We start from the raw sequence: 6051 nt of genomic DNA, 5'->3' as shown, positions 1-6051 counted from the left end.
CCCCGGCCCCGCCCGCAGCCGGCCGCGCCCCGTACCCGTGTTGTAGACATGCAGCTCGTCGGCGATGCCCTCGTTGCCGCCCCCGAAGATGATCACCAGCTCGCGGATGGCCACGGCGCGGTGCCCGTGGCGGGAGCGGGGCACCGGCCCGGTGGAGGAAGGGACCCGCCTCCAGTTCTGGGCAGCAGCGGCGGCCGCCGCCGCCATCTTGGCGCCACTCCCACAATGCACCGCGCGGGCAAAGGGTGGCCGCGTGCGTGAGAAGAGGCTGGGCTTGGACTGCGCGCGCAGCAGCAGCCCTAAGGGAACGTGCCTTGGATTAGGTCAGACACTGGCCAGCGAAGCGTGTGGGGCGGGAAACTGCTTCCTGTAGCAGTTACTGATAGGTTGTGGGCTGTAAGACACCCCTATTGTAAAATATCGCTACCTGCAGTAGCAAATTCCGATAGAGAGCAACTTGTCCCTTGCACTCAGGGCAGGGGAAAGTATTATCATTAGCAAGCCTGGATAACAATCTTGGTAGAGCATTAGGCTCTTAATCTGTTGTCTCCCTCGTGAGCTAATGGTTAAAAATTGGCATGCTCACTGCTGTGGCCTGGATTTGATTCCCAGTTAGGGAAAGGTGACTTTATATTTTAAAAAACCACCTTAATTGCAGAAAGGGATAGTTCAGTGGTTTGAGCCTTGGCTTGCTAAAAAAGCAGGGTTGTGAGCTCAATCCTTGAGGAGGCCATTTAGGGATCTGGGGCAAAAATCTGCCTGGGGATTGGTCCTGCTTTGAGCAGAGAGTTAGACTAGATGACATCCTGAGGTCCCTGACATTCTATGGTCATAGTGCTAGTGCAAGGATATTTTTCACCCCAGGCAAAACTTCCACCTTACACCCCACCCCCTTGCACATCAGTTAACTGAAGGGCAAATCTCAACAAGCCTTTATAGACTCCAGGGGCAAATCATGCCCAGCGGCTACTCCCCAGACCAGGTTCCCCACTCCCCTGGAGAGTAAGCAGTCCCCCCACCAAGCATATCTTTCCTATGCAGTGGTATAGTTTGCTCATGCTGTTAATCTCTTTGAAAAACTGCCAACTGTCTTCAATTGCTTTTCCCCATAGGCTTGCTTCCCATGGGATGTTACCTACCAACTTCCTGAGTTTGCTAGTCTGCCTCCTTGAAATCCATTATCTTTATTGTACTGTTCTCCCTTCTATCATTCCTTAGAATCATGAACTCTACCATTTCATGATCACTTCCACCAAAGCTGCCTTCCACTATCAAATTCTCAACCAGTTCCTCCCTATTTGTCAAAAATCAAATCTAGAGCAGCCTCTCCCCTCGTAGCTTTCTCCACCTTCTGAAATAAAAAATGGACTCCAATACATTCCAAGAACTTGTTGGATAATCTGTGCCCTGCTGTGTTATTTTCCCAACAGATGTCTGGGTAGTTGAACTCCCCCATCACCACCAAGAACATAAAGTTGTTCTTATTTGCTGACTTGTCCTAATTTGCAAAAATTGCTATGTAAGGTAGCCAGTGGTGAGCTGGGGCTGGTTCGCACCGGTTCACAAGAACTGGTTGTTAAATTTAGAAGCTGGTGTAGAACTGGTTATTAAACGGGACGGTGGGTGGGTAAACTCCGGTCCACGGGCCACATCCAGCCCGCGGGTCCATCCTGTCCCAGGACCTTTAAAATGCCAACAAAGCCCCACTGCTGGAGCCCTGGCGCTATTTAAAAAGTCCAGGGCTCTGGCTGCTTCTACCGCCCCGGCCTTTTAAAGAGCCACCGGAGCCCCACCGCCACTACTCCAGGGCTCTGGCAGCTGTTTAAAGGGTCGGGGGCGGGGATAGAAGCAGGCCCCGCCCCTTCTGGGAGCTGGAGTTGGCCCCAGCATACAAGTAAGTCACTGGACTTACTTTCACCCCTGATCTCAGGAGGGAGTGGTCAGGGGACAAGAAGTGGGGGGGGAGGGAAGGGTTGATGGGTTGCAGGTTCTGAGGGGGGCAGTCAGGGACAGGACGTGGGTTGGGTTGGGGTTCGATGCAGGGGAAACAGGCACGTGGGGCTTGTACTCACCGCGTGGTTCCCTACTGGGTCTTCGGCAGCACGGGTGTGTGTGTCTTCACTCGCTCTGGGTGAAGGACCCGCTGCCGAAATGCCACCGAAACCTGGAACAAGTGAAGAGACACACAAACACCCCCGCTGCTGCCGAAGTGCCGCTGAGGACCTGGTAGGGAACCGGTTATTAGGATTTTGGGAGCTCATCACTGAATGTAGCTAATTCCTACAGCTAGCAGTTGCACACAGCCAATAGTGTAAGAAACTGCTATCTGTAGGAATGTGCTACCAGTAGTGGTGCTATATGATAGCTAATTCCTACTGTTAGTTTCTTACTCTATAGGGTGCTTGAAATCATTATTTGTAGGAATTTGCTACCTGTAGCAGTAACAGGTCCTACTTTGCTAAAAACTGCTATCTGATGTAGTTTCTCATATTCTGGAGTGTGTTAAATTGCTATCGCTATGAATTTGCTACCTGTAGCAGGGAGAGGTAGTGAATTGTTACCATTAGCAGTTACTGATACATATGGTTGTTCTTATGTGCTGTCTTGTCCTAATTTTCTAAAACTTGACAGTGGATGGACGGAAGCAGAAAGCATTCAGCTTCCACACTACCCTGCCTGGATTCATGTTAGTGGAGCACAGGACATGTGGAGGATAGTTTAAACTCTTAATTTCATTATAGTTTGCATTCAATATACTGCTATGCTGGTGTGATCTCTGAACATTACAGTTCATCAACTCAGCTGGCAGGTACAGGCAGCAATGCACTTGTCCTGTTGCCTTGACTGAGAAAGGTTTCTAATCAAAGAGAGTGTAGATTCCAGCAAGCTCCTGGAATAATATCTCATTGGAGATTAAAGGGTTTGTTCAGAAGGATTTTGAAGTCTGTAGGGTCATGATGGGGTTGGGACTCACCACCACAGTGTCTCCCACTGGCACATCTGGGAATTAGCTCTGTCCTCTGCAGGGCACCCTCTGCCAGTGGTGTCCCGTCCATCATCTGCTCCCCCACTAGTCCCCAGACCCATGTTGCTTCCTGCTCAGCGATGTCCATTTCTGGTCACTGGCCTCCGGCAGTGCCCCTTAGTCTGTCCTCATCCCCTTCGGGGACAGGGGGGGGGGAGAGGAAATGGGAGGTTCTTTTAATGACAGTCTTTCTACTTGCTCCTGCCACATGGAGCAACTGCAGCCCAAAGTCTTGCCCCTCATGTCTAGCACATGTTGCAGTCTCACACAGCTGCTCTTTGTCTGTCAGGTGCACTGCAAGGGGAAAAAACCCAGGCCTGCCTACCACTCTGGGTCCTGCCCCAAGGACTCTCTAGCAGCAGCCTTCCTGCCCTCCTTCTGTCCTCTCACTCATCTATATTCCCTGGACTAACTCCCCTTTAGACCCTTCCAGTCATGGCCTGCAGCCCAGCAGGTATTAGGCTGGAGTTCTCCTCCGCTCCAGCCTAGCAAGGGCCGGGCCGGGCCGGGCCGGGCCAGCCCAGCCCAGCCCAGCCCAGCCCAGCCCATCTCCTTCACTCAGGAGACAGACCTTCTCCCATGAAGATCTGGAAATGATTGCCTGTGCCTCTTTTGGGCAGCCTTTATATAGGGCTGAGCCTAGCCCTGATTGGCTGCCTTCTGCTCAGCCCTGATTGGCTCTCCTGCAGACCCTCCCAATTGGCTGCCTGTCTGCAGAGCCGCTCTGGCCTGCCCTAGCCCCATCTCTCATAGGGGTGGGACAGCCACCCCACCACAAGGGTAAGGATGAGCCAGATGGGTTTGTCTCCATGCAGCTATATTTTATTCTTTTGGGGGCTGGATAGAAAGGAGAGAGAAGTATTTTGGATTTCCTATTTCTCTTACTGAGGACTATCTATGCTCAACTGAAAGTTTTCCTGGCAGAAGCAGTTCCTATCTATTTATTACAGGGTCAAAATATGGCTGCTATCCCACAGAGGCATTAGTGGTGATGGAGGTGAGAAAGGGGCTAAAAAGTCCTTTCCCTCCCCCAAACACTCCCATGCATGTGGAAGCTATAATGTTGCTGCTGCCTAAAGTGTGTATTAATGTTTCAATTTCAATTCAAATCTCCAACCAATGACAAAATTGGCAACACTGTTGTAACTAGTAAATGTTGCTGCTGCCTAAATACCCTGATGGCAAATGGGTAGGGGCAGTAACTAGTTGACCACTAGAGGGTGTTGGGTGTACAGCCCCCTGGGGGAGTGTAGGGAATGCCTAATTTCACTCAGTCTCCTGCTGCAGCACCTCAGTAGGTTACATCAAAGAGGACCTGCACTGACTAGGCATTCGGGAAGCCCATGCTGAGAGGTACTGTCTGTGGGAGGGGAAATGAAAAAGCCCCTCTGCTCCCCCAACCAGGGCCGGCGCTTGCATTTAGGCGGCCGAGACAATCGCCTAGGGCGCCAGAATTATTGGTGGGTGGCATTTTGCCGGAGGGGGCCGCAGGTGGCTCCGGTGGACCTGCCGCACTGGTGCCTGCGGAGGATCTGCTGGTCCTCGGCTCTGGTGGAGCTGCCGCAGTCGTGCCTGCGGACGGTTGGCTTCTCGCACTGCTCCGGTGGGACCGCCCGCAGGCACCACTGCGGCAGCTCCACTGGAGCCGCAGGAGCAGCTACCGCCCGCAGGCACGACTGCGGCAGCTCCATCGGAGCCGCTGGACCAGCACATGGGGCGGCGAAATTGCCGTGTGCCTAGGGCGCTCAAACCCCTAGTGCCGGTCCTGCCCCCAACCCTATTTTTTGCCAAACACTGGTGTCTCAGTGCACCGGGTATTACCCCCTTTGCCCCTGCCTGTGCTGGGGTTTTGCCTTCTGTCACCCTCTGGCAGCACTCTTCCCAGGGCTTAACTCCATCTCCTTTCCCACGATATCCCTTCTTTTGCCTTCAGTCCCTATCCTAAACCTGCCTCCAGCTGCTTGACCTCCCGACTAGTCAGTTTTTGCCCCCTGCTCAGACCCTGGCCATCCCCCTCCTTTGATTTGACCTTTTTAACCCCTGCAAAAAGCAGTCAGCAGAATCTTAAGGCTAATAAGGACAGGGTGAAGAGTAGCAGCTTCAGCAGATGTTTCTGAGCATGCTCAGTTTGTGTGACCATGCAAAAAAGCCCCTCTGATCAAAGAAAAAAACACCCCTCTGCTCCCCACACCCAGTGATGAGCTCCCAAAATCCTAATAACCGGTTCCCTACCAGGTCCTCGGCGGCACTTCAGCAGCGGGGTGTGTGTGTGTGTGTGTGTGTGTGTGTCTTCACTCACTCCAGCTTTCAGTGGCATTTCGGCAGCGGGTCCTTCACCTGGAGCGAGTGAAGACACACACACCCATGCTGCCGAAGACCCACTAGGGAACCACGCGGTGAGTACAAGCCCCACATGCCTGTCTCCCCCGCATCCAACCCCAACCCAACCCACGTCCTGTCCCTGACTGCCCCCCCCCCGAACCTGCAACCCATCAACCCCGCTCTCCCCCCCCCCCGTTTCTTGTCCCCTGACCACCCCCTCCTGAGACCAGGGGTGAAAGTAAGTCCAGTGACTTACTTGTACGCTGGAGCCAACTCCAGCTCCCAGAAGGGGCGGGGCCTGCTTCTACCCCTGATCCCGACCCTTTAAACAGCCGCCAGAGCCCTGGAGTAGTGGCGGTGGGGCTCCAGTGGCTCTTTAAAGGGCCGGGGCGGTAGAAGCAGCCAGAGCCCTGGACTTTTTAAATAGTGCCAGGGCTCCAGCAGTGGGGCTCTGATGGCATTTTAAAGGTCCTGGGACAGGACGGTCCCAGAGGCTCGATGTGGCCCGTGGACTGGAGTTTGCCCACCCACCATCCCATTTAGTAACCGGTTCTACACCAGCTTCTAAATTTAACAACTGGTTCTTGTGAATCGGTGCGAACCGGCTCCAGCTCACCACTGCCCACACCCTATTTTTTTGGCAAATATTGTTGTCTCATTTGCCGGGGTAACTGATACCCCCTCTGCCCCTCCTTGTGCCAGGG

Source organism: Gopherus evgoodei, chromosome 1, assembly GCF_007399415.2.
Source record: "Gopherus evgoodei ecotype Sinaloan lineage chromosome 1, rGopEvg1_v1.p, whole genome shotgun sequence".
Lineage (NCBI taxonomy): Eukaryota > Metazoa > Chordata > Testudines > Testudinidae > Gopherus > Gopherus evgoodei.
Note: the sequence above shows the minus strand (reverse complement) of the source record.